This window comes from Pteropus vampyrus, unplaced genomic scaffold (genome assembly GCF_000151845.1).
Source record: "Pteropus vampyrus isolate Shadow unplaced genomic scaffold, Pvam_2.0 Scaffold43, whole genome shotgun sequence".
Lineage (NCBI taxonomy): Eukaryota > Metazoa > Chordata > Mammalia > Chiroptera > Pteropodidae > Pteropus > Pteropus vampyrus.
Genome location: NW_011888824.1, coordinates 3,231,249 through 3,254,351, shown reverse-complemented (window position 1 = coordinate 3,254,351; position 23,103 = coordinate 3,231,249). Strand labels below are relative to the sequence as shown.

The following is a 23,103-nucleotide window of genomic DNA, read 5'->3' as shown; positions in this document are numbered from 1 at the left end:
ACACGAACTTTTAAAAGCTTTCCTCTGGACTGTACTATAGTAGCTAAATAGAAAAAAGAGTTTTAGCCAAAAAAAAAAAAAAAGTAACAATGGGAACTTGACCAATAATCAAACACAGGTGTTGCTCCACCTCTCCCAAAGGAAGATTGTCTTTCTTTTATGAAAGAGAAGTGGGAACTTGCAAAAATTTCAAAATTTTTACTTAAAGATCTTTCAATCTACTATTGAGACATATTCTCAGATTTCAGTAATATTCATAAGATAAATAGAAACAGCTTAAGCACACAGAATAGGATCAAATTATTCACCCTGAGAATAATCAGAAGTAAAGGTATATCTTCAACATTTTTTTTTCTAACTATAATATTATCAAGTATCTCCCTAGGAACTGTTTACATGACTTTTAAAAAGTGATTGCTTTTAAATGGTTCTACAAGCAATGACTAAACTCTGCAAGCACCATGAACTGGCAGTGATTACTACAATCATCATGATATACATCCATTAGATGTAACATGATTCTATTGATTGAAGCAATCAAGTGCATGTCCAGAAAGATATAATATTGTACACATGCCATCTGGTACTCAAAATCCTCTCAAGGCTGATCCATATAACCCTTACAGTGCTTATTTGCCATAAATCACCACCCTGAACTCATAATTCACAATCCATAATGACACCATGTGCATTTTGCCTTGTTTTACTCTTCCTTTTAGCTTAGAAGGCTTGTATTCTCCTTTCTTGCCCTATGAAGCTTAAGTCCCACCTTCTCCATAAATTCCTATGGTTGATCACAACTTTATAAGTAATTAACAAATATTTCCACTTTGTAGTGTTATAATGTATAGAATTTTCCAAACTCAATAGTAAACTTTTTAAGAGCTATTACTGCTGATTATGCCTTTTACTGACTGTTCTACACTTAGCAGATGCTGCATTAATGGCAATATGATGGAGGCTTACTGAAATATATTAATAATAAAAATACTTAAAACAGAAAAAATATCTTATTTACTTAAATACTTAAAACAGAAAAAATATCTTATTTAATTCATCTAAACTTCCAGTGAGAAAGATACTGAATATGTAAAATAGTATCACACAGAATATGAGGCTTTTAAAAAGTTAAATAACTTGACTTGCTCAGAATTCAATCCCAATTTAATACTAAAACCATCTTCTCTAGCTCCTATATTAAACTACCTATCAAAGTGAAAAATAGTTTACAAAGAAATAATATGACATAAATATTTCCTAAATTGCATGGAAACATAACATGAATTTAAAGTGCTCTAACAAATACCATTTCAGTATTTGACCTTCATAAGGTTTCTTCCATATGTATGAAATATCATACAAATAATCAAAGCATCAACAAATACATGTCAAAACAGAACTGCAGTAACCTCTTTAAAAGAGAGATTAGCTATGAGATCATATAATGGAGAGATATGATTTCATCTCTTCCTTTTTTTCTGAGAAAGTGAGGTTAGAGCTGTAATCTGAAGAATGACAGTTATTATAGCTGAAGAGAAGAAGAAAGATCATTTAAGGAAGCAGAAACCACGTGTGCAAAAGATCTGGAGGCAGGGCAAAGTATAATGCATGAGAGAGACTGCATGTTAAGCCGGGTAGGAAAAATGGGGAAGATGAGGATGAACATGCAGGAAGGAAACAGACCAAGAAGGCCTATAGGCAATGCTAAGGAGCTTTGTCTCAATCTTAAATGTTATATGAAGACATAGAAAAGACTTAAGCTAGGGGAGGCAGAGGTTGCTGACCTAAGACAGATTTACATTTGGAAAAATCACTATGGCTACAGTATAAAGAATAGATGGATGATGGGATAATGAGCAGAGTGAATACGGGAGACTCGTTAGGAAATAGTTGTAGCATTCCAGAGAGAAAAATTACATTTAATTATGGTAGTAGATGTTGGAGATGATGGGACGCAAAAGAGGTAAAAATTGGCAAGAACTGGTGTTTCATGAGATATAGAAGTGAAAAGACAGGTGTCCAAAATGTGCAACTGCATTTCTTACTCATATAACCAAATAGAGAGTGGTGACATTCCCCGGGTCTTGGTGCACTGAACAAGATTAAATTTGAAGGACAAGATAAATTCAAATTCTTTATTGTAAACAGTAGAATCTACTGTACTATTTTCAGGGAAAAGAAACTTATGAAAGGAAATCAGAAAGCCCCCAAATTGACCAAAACATACTCCAGGATCCCTCCAGTGGAGAATCACTGCTGGGCACAGGCAACACTGCCCCAACACCCAAACTGAGTCCTACACTTTGCTGCCCCTGGATGTCTATGCTTCCATTTTCTGCAGAAGGAAATCCTCATAATGCAGTTAATTGCTTCCTAATCAAAGTTCCTTTGGGAGGTCTGAATGGTGGAGATTTGGTCACCTATCAATATCTTAAGCTATGAGGACAGCCAAAAGGTGTTAATTTCTTTCTAAGGCCATGAGAAGATGTCAACTAGGCAAATTAGATATATAATTCTGTATCATAGGAAAGATCTTGGCTATAAACATGTGTAAAACATGTGTTTACATATGTAAATTCCATACTGCTACTGTGTTTTTCACTATAAACTTTTTAAATAAATCTTAAATTTTTTATGAACATAACAGTACATTAAATTACATTTATAAGAGTAATCAAATTAATGTCATACCATATACATATTACTATGGACCATGGAATAAAACATTCTAGTTGCAAAATTTTTTATCACTAATAGTAATAGGAACACTACATAAGACAAGAGATAAATTCATTCTAAATCTCTAACATATATGGCCAGCTCTGATAACCAAAAATGTTCTTACCATCTTGTACCAAAATGTTATTTCAATAGAGATTCACAATTTTGGTAGTTTCCAAGACCCCACATCAAACTGTCTGCAGCTGGATTAAAGCCACTTAGTCTTGCACTCAGAGTACACATAATTAGTTTGAGTATTTTGAGTATATTCATCTCTTGACCCTTACTTAAACACATCTTTGAATCTGAACAACCATCTCCTGATTTATTTTTTTTCAAATACAAAAATCAAAATTCCTTGTTAAATGTGTAGTATATTTAAACTGACTAGCATTTAATTTAAAAGACAATGTGTCCCTGAGGAAGAAAAAACAGACAGCATGCTAAAACAGACTTATGTATTTGGAGAGAAAAAATTGGAACTAATTGTGATTGAAACCCCATTGTGATTATCCTCTCCATGGTAGTTTTGGCCTAAAATTGCTTCCTGGAACACAGAAAAGCATATAAATGTCGTTCTACTCCTGAAAAATAAAAATAAATAAATACATAAATGAGAATCTAACAAGTCCATGGTGATAGATAAGCTGTAATGACATATGCTGCATGATGAAATTCACACGATGTAACCACTGGGCTTTCCAGAAGGACTGGGGGCTAAGGACATCCTTACATTTAGAAAAGGTCTCACAAGGGGCACTAGTCATACCACAGTGCCTCTGATTCTTCTTTTTTTATTATTTGATAACTTAATTGACTTCCTCCATCTTGACCAGAAGGCTATGCCTGACACTTCTTTGACAGGTAGGAACAGCTTCACGATCAATTTCTTTAGGGTAATAATGAACCAGTCTTGTTGCCTAGGATCATATTTGGGATGAAATCCAAAGATCAAAATCACTACCATAACTACCCTCCAAAACAAAACCAGATATAGAGGGTGGTGGTAGGAGAGTTGTAAAGCATTAAGAATAATGCAGAAGACTGAGGAATCTAAATCTTATACAAACTTAATAGATTTGTTCAAATGACCTACAAGAAAAATAAGATTTCTCCAGTGGCTAGAATTGTCTCCTAAAATAAGTCATTTTGTCTAAGTGTAAACTATTTCTTAGTTCTCTATCACGTAATCAAAAATAGCTAAGAGTTCAATGGTCTGAAGTATCAAAGTAAAGCCATGAGGCTCATAACATAAACATGGCAACCAGATAGAGTTTCAAGACTTGCTCTGTTGATAAGCATTTGTTTCAGGTACCAGTCTCGATCCTCCCATTCTAGCAGACCCAAAAACTAGGTAAGCATTAATTACTTTTACCTTAAAAACCTCAAGATGTGCAAGAAAGCATGCTCTAGGGACATAAAACACTTTAAGAGTAAACGCCTGATTCCGTTCTCTCAAACATGAGTAAAATATCAAACTTTAAAAAGAAAAACTTTCTCACAGGCTTCAGTGTTAACAAACTGTGCAGAGATAAATCTCTGAGTATTATGATGAGTTTATTCATACAAATAAATGTAAAAAAATCAATATAATTATGTTTGGCAGAATCACTATTGCAATTATTACATTTAATAGTAAAAAATATATGTATGTTTGTTTATATAATACATTCCTTTGAGGTTTTAGTCTTTTGATTTTGATCATAATGAAACATCACTTGAGCCATTGTTATTATAATCTCTATTTTCCTTTGACAGAGATTTTTGGCCATTGATTTATGTTTTTGATGGACCTATAAATTTAATAATGCATTCTAATATACAAAAACGAGAAAAATTTAAATCCGCTTACTAAAAATTATTTTCTGATTATTTACTCTATTTTTTCTTAATGAAAAATACATACAAATTCAGTAGCTGCAGAAAATATTATAGTAAAAGTGGTATACTATCAGCTAATATAAAGCCACAGCTTACAAGTTTCTCATGCTTATGGTATGTTTATCTGCCACAGAGTAACTAAATTCTTCCATCACTTTTCCCTATGTGAGTTACTATTAAATTTTCAATTGTGCCCTAACTTATGATGCAATTTATACTTTCTCTTAGCAAAGATGTAAATATAACATCAACATAAATGCAAATAATGCCTCTGAATTATTTCTCAATCATCCAGATCACCTTAATCATAAGATGTGTAAGTGGATATTAATTTTACACTCATAAAAATATATTTCAAAACTTTCAAAGAATTCAGAGACTATGCCTATAGTTTATAATTTGCCCTAGCTTACTTAATAAACTCAGCATCAAAAGAAATTCATCATTTATAATACGGATAACTAAAGAATAATAAAATAAGCACAAAAGCACACTGGAACAAAATTATGTCTATACAGCCTAAATTCATTTCTTGGGAGAAAATAAGTACCTTTAATTTTCCTGAAGAAAAACATTTTTTAAAAAGATATTCATAGGGATTCACTCCCTTAAAATAAGAACCACCACTTTATGGTTTATGCCCTCCTCCATGCCTCCAAGCTTTAGAATTTAAAATTAGGAAAAGCTTTGTTCTCTCTTAACAGTAAAGAAAAAACTGAGTAATGGTCATGTGTTTCCTTTTAAAGTTAGTACTGGGAAGCTTGCATGTTAAGTTGAGGCTCAACTAGAAAAGTGACATAGGCCTCAGTGGCTGGAAAAATTAGGTTTATTTGCCCTGAACTGGATGTTATAATCATATTTGCATAATTATTATCAGCAGGTTTTTTTTTTCCCCACCAACACATCTCAAATTATCTGTGAAATGTATCAGAAAGTGTATAAATTAAAAAATGAATGATCAGTAAATGAAGAAGCCCCCACTTGTTACCAAGATCATTTTCCATAAGTGTCTATACCACCTTGCCAAAAGCTCAAAAGCTAATTCTAAAGAATTTAGTGATAGAGATGATAGTCAAATACGATTGCCTGCTAAGTTGTATCTAAGAAAAAGTAAAACTATCTACTACTTATTTATCTCAATATTAAAAACTGATACATAGATACAATTGAATACTACTCAGCCATAAGAACAGATGAAATATTGCCATTTGCAACAACATGAATGGATCTTAAGAGAATCATGCTAGGTGAAATAAGTCAGACTGGAAAGGACAAAAATTGTATGATTTTACTCACATGTGGGATATAAAACAAGGCAAAAAATGAACAAACATAATAAACAACAAAAACCTGACACAGACAACAATATGGTGCTTACTGGGTGGGAGGGGGTCAGGGATATTAAAGAGGATAAAAGGGGTCAAATAAATACATGGTGACAGAAGGAGACAACTAAACAGACAAACAGACAAACAAACAAAATGACCACAGTTACGTCAGGAAAAAGAACTTTCCATTGTGTAGTTATGTTATATCTCTGTCCCAATATCTCATCTTCCTTGAATAGCTTTGTGCTGGTTGTAGAACAGAATATTACAAATTGTATTAAAGTGTATTACAAATTGTACATTGATCCTCCCTTTTAGAACAAAGCAGAAAATAAAAATTGTGAACGAAATTAAAATGGTACAAGGGAAAATTGTTATAAATTCAAGGAAGACTTTTCAAAATCATCTTTTTACTTTAACGAGTTCTTTCCAGTAAATTTTCAAAGAAGAACTCTTTTGATTAGAAGAAATCTTTGTCATTTTGAAAAAGTATAGCTACCGAAACCTACATAAATCATTATTTCATTTGTGAAAACTCACAAATACTCTTTTATAAATCAGGAATGCAAGGAAGATGTCCTCTATCTTTCTGTTGAACACTGTTTTGGATATCTTCGACAGAGTAGTAAGAGAAGTGGTATAAATATCTATATAATTTTTTAAATCAATATAATTTATTTGCAATAATAATTAAGAAAATTTTTTCTAACATTTAAAAAATAAGAAAAGAAACAAAAGATGACCTAATTTATATTTAAAAAGTTATTCATGCAGGTTAACTCTGTAGTACAATAAAATTTCTATTAACAAATTCCTTTAGAATAAAAAAATTAAATAGAAATTCAGCTGTTAAATGTTTTATCCAAAAACATTCCATAAATTAAGTGAAACAAAATTGTTTGCATTTTTAGCTGCTTGAAAAAATATACAAGGGCAAAGTTCTTATTTCTCCCAAGTCCAGTTGAAATAAACAGATCTTAAACTAAAAAACATCTGTAATTTTGTCTATTTTTCAAGCATATAGTTAACAGAATGAACTCTGTAGTCAGATCAAACTTGGTTCAAATCTTGATTCTATCACATAAAAGTTAAGTGACTTTCACAACTCGCTTTCCCTTTTGTAGAACTGGACTCCTTATCTGCAAGAAAGATAATAACACCACGTGCCTTACGGAATTTTTTTTTTTTTTTTTTTTTGGTGGAGGTGTGTGTATGTAATATATTTATCCCTTTAAATGTTTATTGCATAGAAAAAAATTTTTTCTGTGCTTTGGTTTCTTATGTCAAAAATACTTCATCACTCTTCTCACTCAAAAGTAAGTAAAACTCCCTCACATTGATCCTCTATTTAAACAAGTCAGTAACTATATCCTGGTCAACGGTACCAAGATAAGTATGTTTCTTATGTCATTCTCTCTGGATCCGCTCATGCTGCTTCCTCTCTTAGAAACCATCCGATCACCACTTACCCAAAGTAACATTTATCTTTCAAAAATCAACTCAAGTTTTACATCAGGATACTTATCCTGAATTTGCTAACAACTATTGATCTGTATTTGCCAAAACACTATAAAACATGGAGACACACCACAAGGTAGGACATATGCAGCTAGACTCAATGAAACTAAACTATGATTATTTAGTCTTTCGTCCACTCTCTCCAATCACCCCTCATTTCTATGGAAGACTTTTGTTTGTACTCCCCAGCTTCTGTCATCCCCATGAAGACAAAGAGAATAAAGGGGGAAATTCTGAATGAATCTAGAGAAACTGTAACATGTTTATTTAACAAAGGGCAGAAAGTTATCCTTTCAGTGAGCACCAGAGTGACAGCAAGAGAGAATGTAGGTCTCTTAATATAAAGCCACGTGATTATTTTTTGTAGAGATGCACAATATTAGAGCAATCAGTATGTGATACAGAACTTTGAAGAGTCATATTAAAGAGGTTTTTCTTTTCTTAGCAAGTTTACCACTTATTATGATATATATCATAAACACACACAAATACATTGATACATATATACACACACATAAATCTGCAGGGGTCTTCAGCAAATGCATGCTATTTCAAGCTCTTTCTGATGTGACACCAAAGGGAATTGAACCTTTAGGTAAGAGTAAGAAGATGGCTTTTTTGTTCCCATTATATACATGAAACACTTAACTCTAAATTTGACACAAAATAAGTATCAAGTGAATGGTAGCTCCTCCGGTCTTACTGTCTATTCTTTAATTATTTTATGTGTCTTCACCATCTCCTCAAGAAGACAAGTCATCTTGCTGATGACAATACCCTACACTACTTCAAGCCAGAGAACCCAGCATTGTACTCATGAAGGGGTCAGAATCAATAAGTATTGGCTAACTGAATCACTAACATTTGAGAAAATTCCAACATCTGAGACACAAATAATTAAGTTACGATGTGAAGCTCAGCTTCAGAAGCAAGAATGTTTTTCAATTTATTTCTCTTCCAAAACTGTCTACAATTCATCTTCAGTACATAATTCCAACTAGGGAAATAATATATATTTTAATCACCATGCAAGGGAAGTATGCATTACTTGCATTTGTACGCCTTTTCACCGATACATCTTGTTACCATGAAGGTTTTTAATAAAATGTTGCCTGTGATACCAAATGCTCTGAGATAATGAATCCAAATATATAAGCCTTATTTTCATTAGAATTTATACATATAGATATATAATCCTTAAAACGGAAGCACTCAATTTTAACTACAAAGAAAAATGGTAGATACTGTGGGGGGTTTTAATACTGTACCTGTTTTTTAAAAGTTATATTTTAAAAGGATATATATCTCAAGCAATATATGCCTTATCTACTTAGTGTAAAGCAGAAAAGAATGTACTTTCACCTTAGTATATACCTACTGTTCTCAAATATTTTCAATGAATAACAATCAGAAGCAGAAAAAAAAGAGAGAGAGAGAGACAAGGGTATTACATTGCTGATGTTTCCCTCTTATGCTCTGAGTGGTTGCAATCTCACAAAATTCTGTGGGTTTTAGGGACCTTAGACACCATTTCATTTGCCATGGTTCGTAGATTTTCTATATATGTTTTATAGAAAATCTGAAAGACACTAAATTAAAGTGGCATAAATAAATGGGAAGTATTTGAAATATTCAACTAAGCCAAGGGATACAGAAAGATGCAAACTGAGAAGTCTTGTTTTTGCCTAAGAGTAAGTAATTCTATCATTTAAAAGTTAAAAATTTTAGCCAATTTTCTGATACATCCTATAGTACAATAAAACTGCAATTAATTTCCTAAATATTATGAATTTGTTAACAGTCTGCTGTAAAATCTCAATCTAAAACACTTCATAAATTATATAAATTAGAATTCTTTTCATTTTCAGCTGCCTGACCAATTAATCCAGTACAGATTCTATTTCTCTCAATAAATAGATCTTAGGAAAAGATAAAACATTTATATAAAGCTTATAAGTATTTCCAACAATATGGATGAAGTCAGACTGACCCAGTTTAATATGTTAAGTGTGTGAGCTTGAACATGTTATTTCTTCTTTCCAAAACACAGGTCCTTCATCTATCAAACAAGAATAATACATCTTGCTTCACAGGATTGGAATAAAGAAACTATTGGGGAGCATGTACAAAGCACTCAGCATAAGGCTTGGTACATAGTAAACCTATGACAAAGATAATCCTATGCTTCTTATCCCTATCATTATTATTATTATTATTATTAATTATTATAGTATTGTATTATACAACATATATATTATTTGCAATAAAACACTGACCCTACATGATAATATTTGACTCTTAAAAGACACTAAAAACTGTAAATAAGGTTTCTCACAAATGACTATTACAATGTTACCTCACTAGAAACCATAATATAAATTAATATTTTCATCTTTGATCTTAGACTGTGAAAGGAATCTTAGACATTTACTAGGAAGCTTGGTGAGACAGTGGGAGCAACAGAAAGAGGTGAGAAGAGGGATCATTTATGAGCAGTCCCAAACCTTTTTGGCATTAGAGACCAGTGCTCCTATAAGAATCTAAAGCCTAATGATCTGAGGTGGAGCCAAGATGGTGATGCTAGCACTGGGGAGCCGCTGCACATACAGATATTTCGCTCCCTAGCCCACTGCTCGCCTCTGGCTGTGGGTACAGACTGGTGTCAATCCTTGGCCTGGGGATTGGGGACCCCTGACTTAAATCACGGTGGTTTGTCTACAGATTCAGAGAGAAGCCTGATTTTGGCCCTTTGAGTCAGTGAGAATATCATCAAAGGACTATTTATATCTTCTCTCTTTGAAAATGATACCATAAAAATGGGGCTAATTCAGGCAACTGAGAGATGAATTAAATTCATTACAAAGGCAATATCTACTATTCCGAGGTATCTCTAAATTTATAGAAACTGGAGATTAAGCTATAGGGAAAAAGGTCAGTATATGTTGAGATTATTTTTAATTTGTTTCCTTATATGTTTAAGAAACACAAAGTCAACCCTATATCAGAGACCTTTAAAATTTTTAATCAATCTATAAAAGCCCATATGTATGTATGTGAGAAGGAGAAAACAGTAAGTGAGTACAAAGGTAAAGCATCTCATATCTCAGATGTTTCTTGAGCTTAATTACTATTCTTACCCTCATATCAATTACAGTTAAAATGTATGTATACTAATATTTAAACGTTACAAATTCATCTTTGGAATTTCATTATCTGAAAATAAACTCTTCAAGAAATCCAAAAGTATCCTACATTTATGTACTTAATAACACTTCAATCTCTACGTTGTAATTAAAATTTAAAAGTGCAACCCAGCATCAAAACATAATATCCATAAATTAGCAACATGAGTTAGCTGTTTTCATTTTTGTTCAAAAAGTTTATTCTAAATTCTTAAAATCGTATTTTGTCAGACATCCAATACCCACAGAAAGTACATTATATCATAACCCAAAGATTTTGACAAAAAAAAAAAAAGACATGGATCTCAGTATAAACCATCTACTGCAGATTTCACACAAACACAGCTGCTTTGATAAAAAGCTGTGGAAAATAATAATATTCAAAAGTCACTATAGCATCATTAGTATGGAAACATCAAATGAAACTACATTACTTCCAAATTTATATTTATTTACATAACTCGCAAATAAATTTTCCAGTTAACTCATTATATGAGAAAAATGTAATATTAATAATACATCTAATTAAACAAAGCTCCAAATTGTTAACTGTGCCAAAATTAGGTTATTTTAGATAAAGTTTTGAGGTCAATATCTAACATCTCTAGGTCAAGAAAAAAGTATATTCCAATTACAAATAGCTTTTGTTAATTACATTAACATAACAAAATGGTCCCCCAAATCTTTAAATTATTACAATTAAGACATGTTTATTTTATTTTATTCACAGTAAATATTATAGCCATAACAATTTTTTTAATAATTATATGAGAATTACAATCCAACTATCTCTTTGTAAGTTGAAATAGTTCGATTTATTTTAACAAAATACACAATCAATTTTTATTTTTTCCTAATTCCAAATGTAAGCAGTATTGCTGAAAAAATAATTCTAATAGTCAAATTGAAGAGAATTACTTTTCAGTTAGTTATTAAGTATTTTTAGTAATGCCTTTAGTAAGCTATGTATGAAAACTTGGAAGCTCTATTACATTTTGTTTAACTTCTAAATTGGAGGTGGAGCAATCAAACATCCTGTTGAACACTGATAAGAAAAATAATCACTAATTTGGCTACTGGTGAATAAAAATATGTGAGTGCCATAGTACAGTAATGACTATGTCCTTAATAAAGAAGAAAGTAAATGAAAACTCACCTATCTAAGAAAGCTAGTAATTGCTATGGGCTTTTGCAAACAGAGATTTCTATACCATACCCACTCTCCCTCATACTACACAAAAAGGCAATTATAGGTAAAAACAATAATATAAAATCATGAAAAAAGGTATGAATAAGGCATAAGAGGAAATTCTCATGAGAGTCCAAAAGAAATCAAGTTTGAGATCCAGAAACAAGAACAAAAATTCATAGCCAACCAAAGGCAATAGGAAGTAAGTACTATAGCAAACCTAAACACATGTGATGTTACTATTTCTCACACCTCTTACACTCATTCACTAATCAAATGTAAACAGGAAACAAAACGCAGAAATAAATTTATCTATAAATATTCTCCAGTGGAAATTTTTTCAAAAATTAAATCCCTCAAATAGTGATTTATAATTGAATGTACAACTACAAATAAATGAGAGATTTTATCAACAGGAAAATATAGAAATTCATTCTAGCTTTATGCTTTAATGATCTCTGCCTTCTCATCTTTTTATTGTTTCAAAAGTTAATTAATTAATTGATTGATTGATTGATTAAATGTGAGGTGAGTTGTCCACTGGGACAATTTAGATAAAGAGCTTCTGTTATTTTGCTGCCTTAGTTAACATCAAATGAGCATGTATTCAAAAGCTGATGCTGCTGAGAGAGAAAGATAATACAACTTTATTGATACCACTCAACAAAAATCAGTATGCATCATAGACTTTAGTTTGAAAACACATTAACATTCTTGATAAAAGTCCTGTTGAGTAGAAGCAAGTGTTATATAGTTTGTCTGTTTTGTTTTACTTGAGTTAATAAAATTTTATGCATGTGACATCTAACCCCATTTCCACCAACAGTGGAAACTTGGTTATGATTATAAGAGAAAAGGCTCATGTAGGTAGGGTGACCATGTAAGTCTTCCTCTACACCAGAACACAGAGAGAAATGTGGCACTATTAATGTTAATAATTATGCCCAAGTAACAGGTATAAACCATAGGTATCCCAGGAAAATAGGGACATGTGAGCAATCTAAGCCCCAATTTCAGAATATGGAGTCGTATTTTCATTGTGGCCAGTACTGAGAGAAAACCATGTACCATGTCAATGTAGATGAACTTATCCATGCATTCACTTGATGGGATGGCAGAGAGAAAGACAGAAAAAATCTAGGCAATAGGATAGAGGCCAGAAATAACAAGCCACAAGCCACAGAAATAAATGACCAAAGACACTAAATTTTTATAGTGTACCTGTGGACTAGCTCACTGCCAAAGTAGAAGACACTGAAGATACCAACCATGGTCAGATATAAAAATGTTCCTAAACTCCAACGTCTTCAGTTTGTTGTAAAAAGCAAGTCAGCAGATATTATATGTGTTAGGGATGCAGGCAATAAGGGATGGAGAGTTTTATAAAATTCTAAGACAAGTACATGTATCAACAGTATCAAAAGGCCCTTAAAGGAAAGAGGGTACAGAGTGAGAATGAGTGTTCAGATATCAACAATTTAACTAATACAGTCCAGTCATATGTACGCTTGATCAAGGTTTTCTAACTGATAAAATGAGTGGTGCAGTATGTCCACAGAAATGTTTTGTTTGGCCTGCACAATGTTTTATAAACACTTAGGCTAATATTTTTTAAAGGAAAGTTTCACATAAAAAAAAAAAATCAAGATTTCTAGATTCTCTAGAATAGCAAAGTAATAGAAACACTGGGCCTACATTTGTGTGTGGCTGTGGGATTGAAATATTCTTTAATATTTAAACTTTAAATGAAAAAGTGATTACTAAGCCAGCTTCTATTACTTATTAGCCTAGCAGATCTTTGAATTTACAAACAATATTAACTCCTTTGGAGTCAGAATGCCAGTTTTGTATCTCCTATCTAATGTACTCTTTTGCCCCTAATTCTCTAATCTAGAAGTTTAAAAAAAAAAAAAAGTGACCAAAAAATGATTTCAGTTCTGTCTACTTCTTCAATTCTAAGCACCTCTATATACAAGTATGTGTGATGTTTTGTTAGGTGTTGAATCGCATCAGTGAGGCAAATTTTGAAATTAGCCAGGAATCTAAAAGAGACAGCAGTGAGTTTATGACTTATTCAATCTTGGATTTGTAACTTCTACCACATCCTACTCAGTGAAGTCCAAGAGCTTAAAGAGTAAATAATTTGATCAAGAGTGAGCAATCTTAGCATTTCAAGGAAATAAAAGGTAGCATCATTGTGTCAAAATAAATGGTAGCTTGATATAAATAAAAAACAAAAACCTCTGCAAATCCCAAAACAACAGTAATCCTATTTTATATAGGCAAAAGAATTGGTGTGTTTTATGTGATAAAAAATAAAGTGTAAATTTAAACACAACATGTTCAGACAGGTAGACTAGAAGGAAAGCATCACTACAATTCCTTGAAGATCTGAAAGAACATTTGGTAGATAACTGTAAAGAACATGGGAACTTAAACTTCAAAAATAAAGTATATCTCTGAGGATAGATCATCAACTTCTCACATAATTTTCACAAGTCAAATTGATTAAAAGTAAATTCCTAATAGTTCATTTTCTCACCTAGTTCTAACTAAAAATGTACCCTAGAGTTTAAAATTTCCCTCCTCTAAATTAGAGTTTACTAACCTGAATTCTCAAAACCTTAAGGGTAATAAGTACTTTCAAATGTTTTGTTTACTGAGAATTTTTGTAAAAATGAAATCACTCATAAAAAACAACAAAAGAATAAAATGTCATATTTAAAATGGTAAGGGGTCTCCCTGCAATGCCCTCCAGCCTACAAGGGACACTGTTTTCTGGGTCTGGAGAGATGGAATCAAGTTTGGGTTGAATGTAAGAATGGGGAATCAGTGGTACTCTGGAGTCTGGTGCACGACTTCAATTTTAAGTAGAGTATCTCAGTTTTAATCAGTTTTACATTTTGGTATTGAGCATGTAGGTTAACATATAATCACTTGAAACATTCTGCCGATAAAAATTATATACTACATGCAAACACCAAAACAAATATGAATACTAAAACATCTCTTAATGTAAAATACTTCTATATAATATTAAATGCTTTATTTGCATTGTCCTATAATTCAATGCCCATACTAAGGTCAGAGGGATCTCTGTGAACTGCAGATTTAATTGGGGTCTCTCATGGCCCTAGTATAAAGACCATGTGTTTTAACATCGATTATATCTTCATGAGCCTGCTTCCTTCTGTCTTTGCAACTTATCTACTTCCTTTCTTGCGCTCTATGCTTTAGCCATACTAAACTTCTATTTCTTCTCAAGTACCATGCTCTCTCCTACCTCCAAGTTTTTGCATGTGCAGTTTGCTTTCCCTGGAAGATCACCCTCTCACCTATCTCTGCCTGCTACCTCCTATTCCTCTGCAGATCTCAACTGAAATATCATTCTCAAAGGCTGTGTATTTCTACAGCATCCTGTACATCCCCTAACAAAGCAGGTATTATATTTTATAATGATACTTTATTTCATTGCTCAGTAGTGTGAGACTAAAAATAAACATGCAAGCTGAAACTATTCAAATAAGTCTTTACAATCACTGTAAAAATTTATGATTGTTCAATGTTCTTTAAACATTTTTGTTAACTCTATAAAGTTCTCTTATTTTACAGTCATTAAGTTTATAGGAAAATGAAAAATAGTGAAATCAGTAATTATTTAGTATAGTACAGTGAAATATAAAACATTGGAAATGTTGAGAAAACAATATAAAGGACATTCAAACTCAACACTTAAACTAGCAATGCAATAATAGTCAAAAGACATAAAACACTTCACTGAAGACAGTTCACAGATGGCAAATAAGCACATGAATATTCATTATTACTAAGCATTAGAGAAATGCAAATTAAAATCACAATGAGATTAGTAAACAACTATCAGAATGGCTAAAATAAAAAATAATGCTAACACCCAGTGCTGGAGAGGATGCTGAGGAAATGAATGACTCATACACTGCTGGTGGGAATGTAAAATGCCTCAGTCACTTTAGTCATTTTATAAAACAGATGGACAATTTTTAATACATAGCAATTGCACTTGGGCATTTATCCAAGTAAAAGTTATGCTCACACCAAAACATATAGACAAAGTGTTCAGAATAGCTTTATTTGTAATAGTTAAAAAGCAAACAACTAAAATGTCTTTCAGTGAGAGAATGGTTAAACAAACAGTGATACGACATACTATGAAATATTATTCAGCAATAGAAAGGAATAAACTATTGATACACTCAACAATTTGCATGAATCTCAAGGAAATTATGCACAGTGAAAAAAATCAACCCTAAAAGTACTATACACACACAGTACATGACAAACTTACTGAAGAGAAACAGTTAGTGGTCCCCAATAGTAACAAGGACGGGAAGAGGTGGATGTGACTATAAAAGAATAGACCAAGGTAGGTAGTCATGTAATGACAAAATTGTTCAATATCTTGACCATGGTGGTGATTATATGAATCTACACATAACATAAAAATTGCATAGAACTTAATACATGTACATATATGCACACATACACACACAGGAGTTCATGTAAAACTGGTGAAATCTTAATATAGTAAAGTATCAATATCAATTTCCACGTTGTAGTATTGCACTACAGTTATACAAAATGTAAGGGAGTATCATTGGGGTAAACTGGATAAAGGGTAAACGAGAGCTCACACAGTATTATTTCTTAAAATTGCATGTGAATCCATAATTACCTGAAAAATTAAAATATAATAAAAAATTACCTAACATAGTTTGAATAGTACTTGCCTTTTTCTCCATAAAATTTATGATATGAAACTAGCATCTGTTTTATGCCTCAGCAAATTTTCATATTTCTTTCTAAATCTGCATTAGCTTCCAACATTTTATCTTTTGCACTCTCAATGTCATGAAATAACTTCAAGAATCCCTTTAAGGTGAATATTTTGTCCCTTCTTCTGGGACATCTTCTGGAACAAATCCCTCAAGTATGCTGGTAAATTCACCTTCAATAAGTTTCTCTGGTCACATATCTAAAGACTTGAAAAGCAGGAAGGTCAGCATTCCTATGACCAGCAATTTCTTCTCTAACTCCATTTAGGTTGATTCAAATTTTATTTCCAGTGTTATCACTTTTTGTTTCTTCACTGTACTTTCATCTTTGTCTACCAATCCCCTTTAAATTACCTATGTTTTATAAAATGTCATGTAGGTTTACCACAGGGAGATAAGGAGGCAACACAACTACATGCTGTCTGCTTGAACTGAATGACAGATGAGTAGCAACTACTCACTAACAGACTTTGAAAGAAGTGATGTGACTGGTCATTGATCATGATGTACATCTGTTATTTATGTAGTGATTTGTGGGCTGAAGATCCAGCAGTAAAGTGTGTGCCTTATGCAATTACTCACAGTTAACAGACCATGGTAACTGAAAGCTGAACCATGTTGCTGGGGAACTGGTAAACAGTAGTACGAATGAAGACTGCTTACATCTGTTTCATTTACTGACTAGTATATAATCACACTTTCCTAGGGGTTCATATATATGTGCATATTGGTATTCTTACCAAAAAATTCCTTATCTTATTCTTTATTTCCCCCTTATGCAAATATCTAAAGAGGCTTTCATGAGTGATCCCAAAAAATGTAAACTCTCATAAATAATGTAAAAACATAAGCCTGAAAAGAAACCACATACAGTTACACTGGTAATAATAACCATGTGAACACTGAAATCTAGTGAAAAAATCACCAAACAAATTCTGTAGTCTGAAATCAGCTCATGATTATCTACTCTTAATAAAGAAATAAAAACCTTACAAAAATGATTTCTACATGGTTTGGTGATTTTTTTGGTTTGGTTTTGTCTTGTCTTAATTGTACTCTCTTTACCCAGCAATTTCCATGCTAAAATGCTGGTTTTCACTTGTTGAACAGACACCCCTGACATTAGAATGAGCCATCTAAAAACTGTGCTATTGGGTGGCAAAAGAATCTTATTCCATGGACATAAAATCTGCTTAAAATGCCCATTTAATTACTGTGCTCATTGATTAAATCCAAAAAGTGCTTCAATTTCTTAGAAGTAAATCCCAAATACAAAAAGACCTATCTTGTATTAACTTTGTATTTACTTTCAAATATTTCATATTTAGAATGATCTGTATTATTTCATAACATCTGCTATATTTTATAAAAGTATACATATCTCTCATAGAATATGAGAAAAATGCAAAAAAACTAAAATAAAAGTTCACTCATAAGCATACCACCCAGATAACCATTCTTTACATTTTTAACCTATGTTTTCTCTACATAAGAAAATACTTTTCCCTCAAACAAAATTAGATTCCTAAGATACTCATTCTTATAAATCTCATTTCTTTAGAAAATATATTCTGTGTTATACTTTTTCTCCAATTCTGATTACCTGACATAGGAATCAATATAAACAGCAATAAGAATGACTAACATCATTAGAAAGAGTAGGGCAATGTGCTAAGCATTTTGTAAATATTAACGCATCCAATTCTTATGACAGTGTGAGGGTAGTATTATCCCTGCCTTATATGGAATGTGAGGTCTAGAGAATTTAAAGAAACTTGCTTAAGATTACACAGCTAATACATGATGGAGTGAAGATACAAGTGCACACTATGTCTATCTAGATTGTCCTTTAATCACGTTTTGTCTCTGATGGTCAGCCCTTACCTATTCAAGGTCAGTCTAAACTAATTAGGTCAAAACTATAGCATGTTATAAAAAAATATAGCTATTTCATTGCCAAATAGTTAATGGGAATTCAGTAACTAAACAGCATAAGCGTTTTAATGAATTTAACACTTTACTAGAATATTAGGATATTTTTTACAGAAATAAAAAGCTGTTTTTTTTCTTATGGTAACAACTAACTCTAAAGTTCTTAAGATATATTGAGTTTGTTATTGCACACCATTTACGCATTCTCTTTATTAGTGTTTACAGTCTGAATATTATGTTGTGAAGATGAAAAGAGATTTCTGACACCTACATTTAGAACAATTGAGTTCAGTAAATTACACTGTGTCCAAAAGTGGGAGTATTGGTTGAAGCTGCTTAAAAAACCATTCTACCAAGATTACAGAAAAGTACATTTCTATCCATCACGACTAAATTATTTGAAATTTAAAATATCAGACTTGAAATCCTTAAGATTTGATACCAATTCTGCCTTTTATTTCCCCTTTCCTTTCTCATCTATAGAAAGGTTTTAATGCCTTTAACATGGTACAGTCCAAATATATTGATAGAAGGCCTCGTGTCTATAAAGTACCTCTCTTTATCAATAATACTAACGTGTGTGTGTCATATTGTAAAATTCTAAAAACTGGAGAACAAAGCAAAAGATTCAAGTACAATTTTTTTTTAATATTTTCTCCAAAGTTCCCAATTTTTCCACACATAAACATTTTTTACTAGAATTTCATAATTTGAGAATACTGATGAATACAATTTTTCCCTAGTCATTTTTAAACTTTCCTTTCTCTGAAGTTGTCAAAAATCAGTGAGCCAACTAAAAGGTGACTAGTTTGAGGAAAAGTAAATAAGTGGAAAATCAGTCCACACAATGTCAAATAACTTAGTATAACAGAGACATGTCTAAGCCATCCTGTTCAAGGCTAAGCCTTCTAAGTACAGTCTCATTCCCTTCCTGGTCTTCTTCCTGTCTCTTTAGTCTATCCCTCTTGACTGATCTAACCCCTACATATAATCTCTACCTTAACAACAATAGCCCCTCATTTAGGCTCAGGAGGTTCCTCTCTATCTTTATGTCTTTCTCTCTTCCTTTCCACAAGCTTATTGAAGGCATAACCAATGAATGGGTTTTTCTCATTTGCACAGAGAGCTCACTTCTCTGCAGCCTTGCTCTTGTCCTCTCCTGTGAGTCAAAATGGTCCCACCAGTCATCAATGAGTTTTAATTAATGAATCCATTAGGCATTTTACAATTCTCATCTTATTATATCTTTCCATAGCAATGAGAGCTATTTACTATTCTTCTGCCTTCTTAAAATTCTCCTGTGCACTTCCACACACAACTAGTGCTATTTTCCTGCTATCTCTCTGATAATCCTTCTCAATTTTTTTTTATACACCCCTCTTTCTCTGCTGATCTCTCAATTAAATATTTTCATCTGGATTTCTTTGTTCTTTCTTCATACCATAAATTGCTATGTTTCGTGGACAATCTTCCATACTCATGGTTTCAGCCATCAATTGGTGCCGATGATGCACGAATCTATTATTTCTACTTCGGATCAAGTTCCAAACTAGTATACGGACAATAGAGGTCTGAAAATAATTTGTTCTATATCACCCAGATAACCAGAATTGGAGCTGAAATTGTAAGCCTCCTTGACTCCACTTTAGGCCCATGCTTTTTCTAACAAGGTGCACAGCTTCTCTAGTTGTATAGGGGGAGGGGGAGGTGTTACGTTTCAAAGAAGAAGTAGGCAAAGCTGGGGCTTGAAAATGAAGAGGGTTTAAAATTTCTAGACACAATTTAAGAATGAGATGGAGCCTGAAAGTGGTGGGAGATGAGACATGTCCATCCTTCATAAACCAGGAAACTGAGACAGTTTTTCATCTTCCACATTTTCTTTTTGCTATATTTTCAATTAAGAATAAAGCAATGCAAGGTAGCACCTTCCATGCTATTAAATCTGAGCTTTAAACATGCTCATTCTGTAGCTGTAACTTAGGAACTATTTAATCAGCTATGGATCTGAGTTCATATTTTAATCGTCTCATATGATATCATAACATTAAGCATAGGAAAGAGGGAAAGATAGAGATCATGGACCTCTGACTACCTGCATTTTAGAAGTTATATAACATGACCTAGCAAGCAGTCACTTCCTTAGAAGGCAAGGCAAGAGTAGGAAATCAATATGGAGAAGAGATCACTCTTTCAGGGACTAGATAGGGAGCCCCGGCTCCCAGATAGCTAGTTCCACAGTGAGTGTTAAGAATTCGGCATTTCTGGCCACTATCAGAGGACACATCATTCCCATCCTCAATCTATTTATATTTATAGAATATTTAGCTCTCTGTAGCCAGAAGAGATTAATACCTCTCAAATAATTATTAATATTCACATTTATATAAATTAGTATATTCATACTTATTCATAATTATAATAAAATTATAGTCAAGAGCAACAGTCTTTATTCTTTTAAATGACAGCAAAATATACAATATTTTTATTTCAAGAACTCTACTACAATTACCTTATTAGTGATCATATTATACTCATGTCTTATTATACTATAACTATTGTTTATGTCTGTCTGCCTCATTTGACTATAAACATTGCATTTATCTATGCATTCTTTTCTAGAAATGTAACACAAGGCATCACATTTATGAATAGATGAAGCATTGATGTTTTAACAATAACTAGTGATGATGTTATATAGCCATTACCCTATTCAATAACCTCTTTGCCATTCATACATGTTTATCCCTGAAACACATGAATAATTACAGAGAATAGGCCTACTCAAAAAGCCTGTATTAATTATAATTTTACTTCAGACTTGCAAATTTATCTCAAAGTTAAATTCAATGTATTTTTTATAACCGTTAATACTCAAATACATCACAACAGGCTTACTTATTCAAAAGCTAAGTGGTAGGATCAAGCAAATGATATTCTAAGCAGTTGCTATAAAGCAGAGGCAAATTTCTACTTGATCTACAATAATCATTATTTACTAAATGGTCCTTAGCCCGGAAGGAAAGGGTATATTCAGGCCAGAGCCTACAATCTCATTCAGATACCATCAGTGGAAGGTACTAGCGGTGGTCGTTGACATCTTTGTTTGGAAGCTGATCATTCTTCTCTATGCACCACAGCTCATGGTTTCTGTGGCATTGAAGAGTTCAGTACCTGCTACCCATTCAGAACAACCCAGCTATGTGCAGCTGAATGAAAACAATGATCCAACCACAGAGAAACACTAGTAAAGGGCAGGGGGTGAGGGGTCACACATCCCTAAGTTTCAACCACAGTAGAGGCTGAGAAAAAGAAAGAGGGTATATCAAGCACAGTGCTGGGGCATTTTCAAAAACTAGGAGGTTTAGTCTATCAAAAATTTTTACTGGACAGAAGAATAACTCAAAAATACTATGCTGTCCTCAGGAGCAAATGACCTGACAGTGAAATATCTTGCTAAATCTGCTGTTTCAGAGCTAATAATTATCCTAATAAATCATGCACATAGAACTCTTGTCCAGCTGAACGACAAATATATCCACTGCATTATCTCAGCACATAGGTAAGCAGAAAGATAATATAAAATGAGATACTTGTTTCAATGTTTAAGTATCTGCAGACAGCAGCTGAAAAGCAGCAATGTATTTCTGTTGAGAGAAGTAGTTCTTGAAATTATAATAAACTGCTCATATTTGAAGGCAGGAGGAAAAAAATGGGGAGAATGAAATACATGTGGATAAAAATCCTTACCTATGAAATATTTATGCTTATAGTTTCCATCAGGTGAGCTAGCTAGAAATGATGTGTACTGTGGACAATAACCTATTTCACCTAGCTTTCACAGGCTTGCCCAGGGCACTGGCACTCAACTGTGCCATAGGAATCCACTGGAGGGCAACCATACAAGCCAATGGTTGCTTGGTAAGAAGTATAATTTCCAGGTACCACATTTTAATTTTTAGGCCCAAAGTTGAGCACCCAAAGAAATTCAAATGTATGGGGTTCTTGGGTGACATTAAGAAACACTGACATGATTCCTAGTACTCTGTACCTTCTCCACGCTTGGCGGCCTAAGAAAACAAATGGTAGATAATTAGAAGAAGCTTTAGGAAAGTTGGTTTATATAACAATAGAAAAATTACCACCTTGCTAAATGCTAGAAAGTTTTATCAAGTAAGAAACAGTTAATTTTATAAATGTTTTCCATTTTCTGGTTTGATAGCCATATGATATTATTTCATTTATTTTATGCTTGCATTTTGTGCCTCATGAATTGCTATATTATATTTTATAGACATGATTAAATATCTAAGAATCTCAATTGCCTGCAAAAATTCTTGTTGTTTAAAATTTGCAATAGTATTCATACTCTCTAAGTTTACTAATATTTTCTTTTTATTCAACTTAAAAGATAGTATTTTCTACCTTTGAGTACAATTTAATATTATTCTCTATATAATGGTATAATTCAATTTTCCCTAAAGAATGAATCTTTTAAATCATTTAATAGCGGTCCAAAATGAAAATTATTTTTTCTTTTGAGT

General features: G+C 32.5%; 1 protein-coding gene and 1 long non-coding RNA gene across 2 annotated transcripts in view; both read right to left on the bottom strand.

Annotated features, from left to right (window-relative positions):
- PTPRK (protein tyrosine phosphatase, receptor type K) overlaps positions 1 to 23,103 on the bottom strand; it is a 498,113-nt gene that overhangs the window by 315,954 nt on the left and 159,056 nt on the right. The window lies entirely within an intron of this gene.
- Positions 20,845 to 23,103, bottom strand: part of LOC111738764 — a 15,634-nt gene continuing 13,375 nt past the window's right edge. Inside the window, exon 3 of the long non-coding RNA XR_002779967.1 lies at positions 20,845 to 20,856. This is a non-coding gene — a long non-coding RNA (uncharacterized LOC111738764). The remainder of the gene's footprint in view (positions 20,857 to 23,103) is intronic.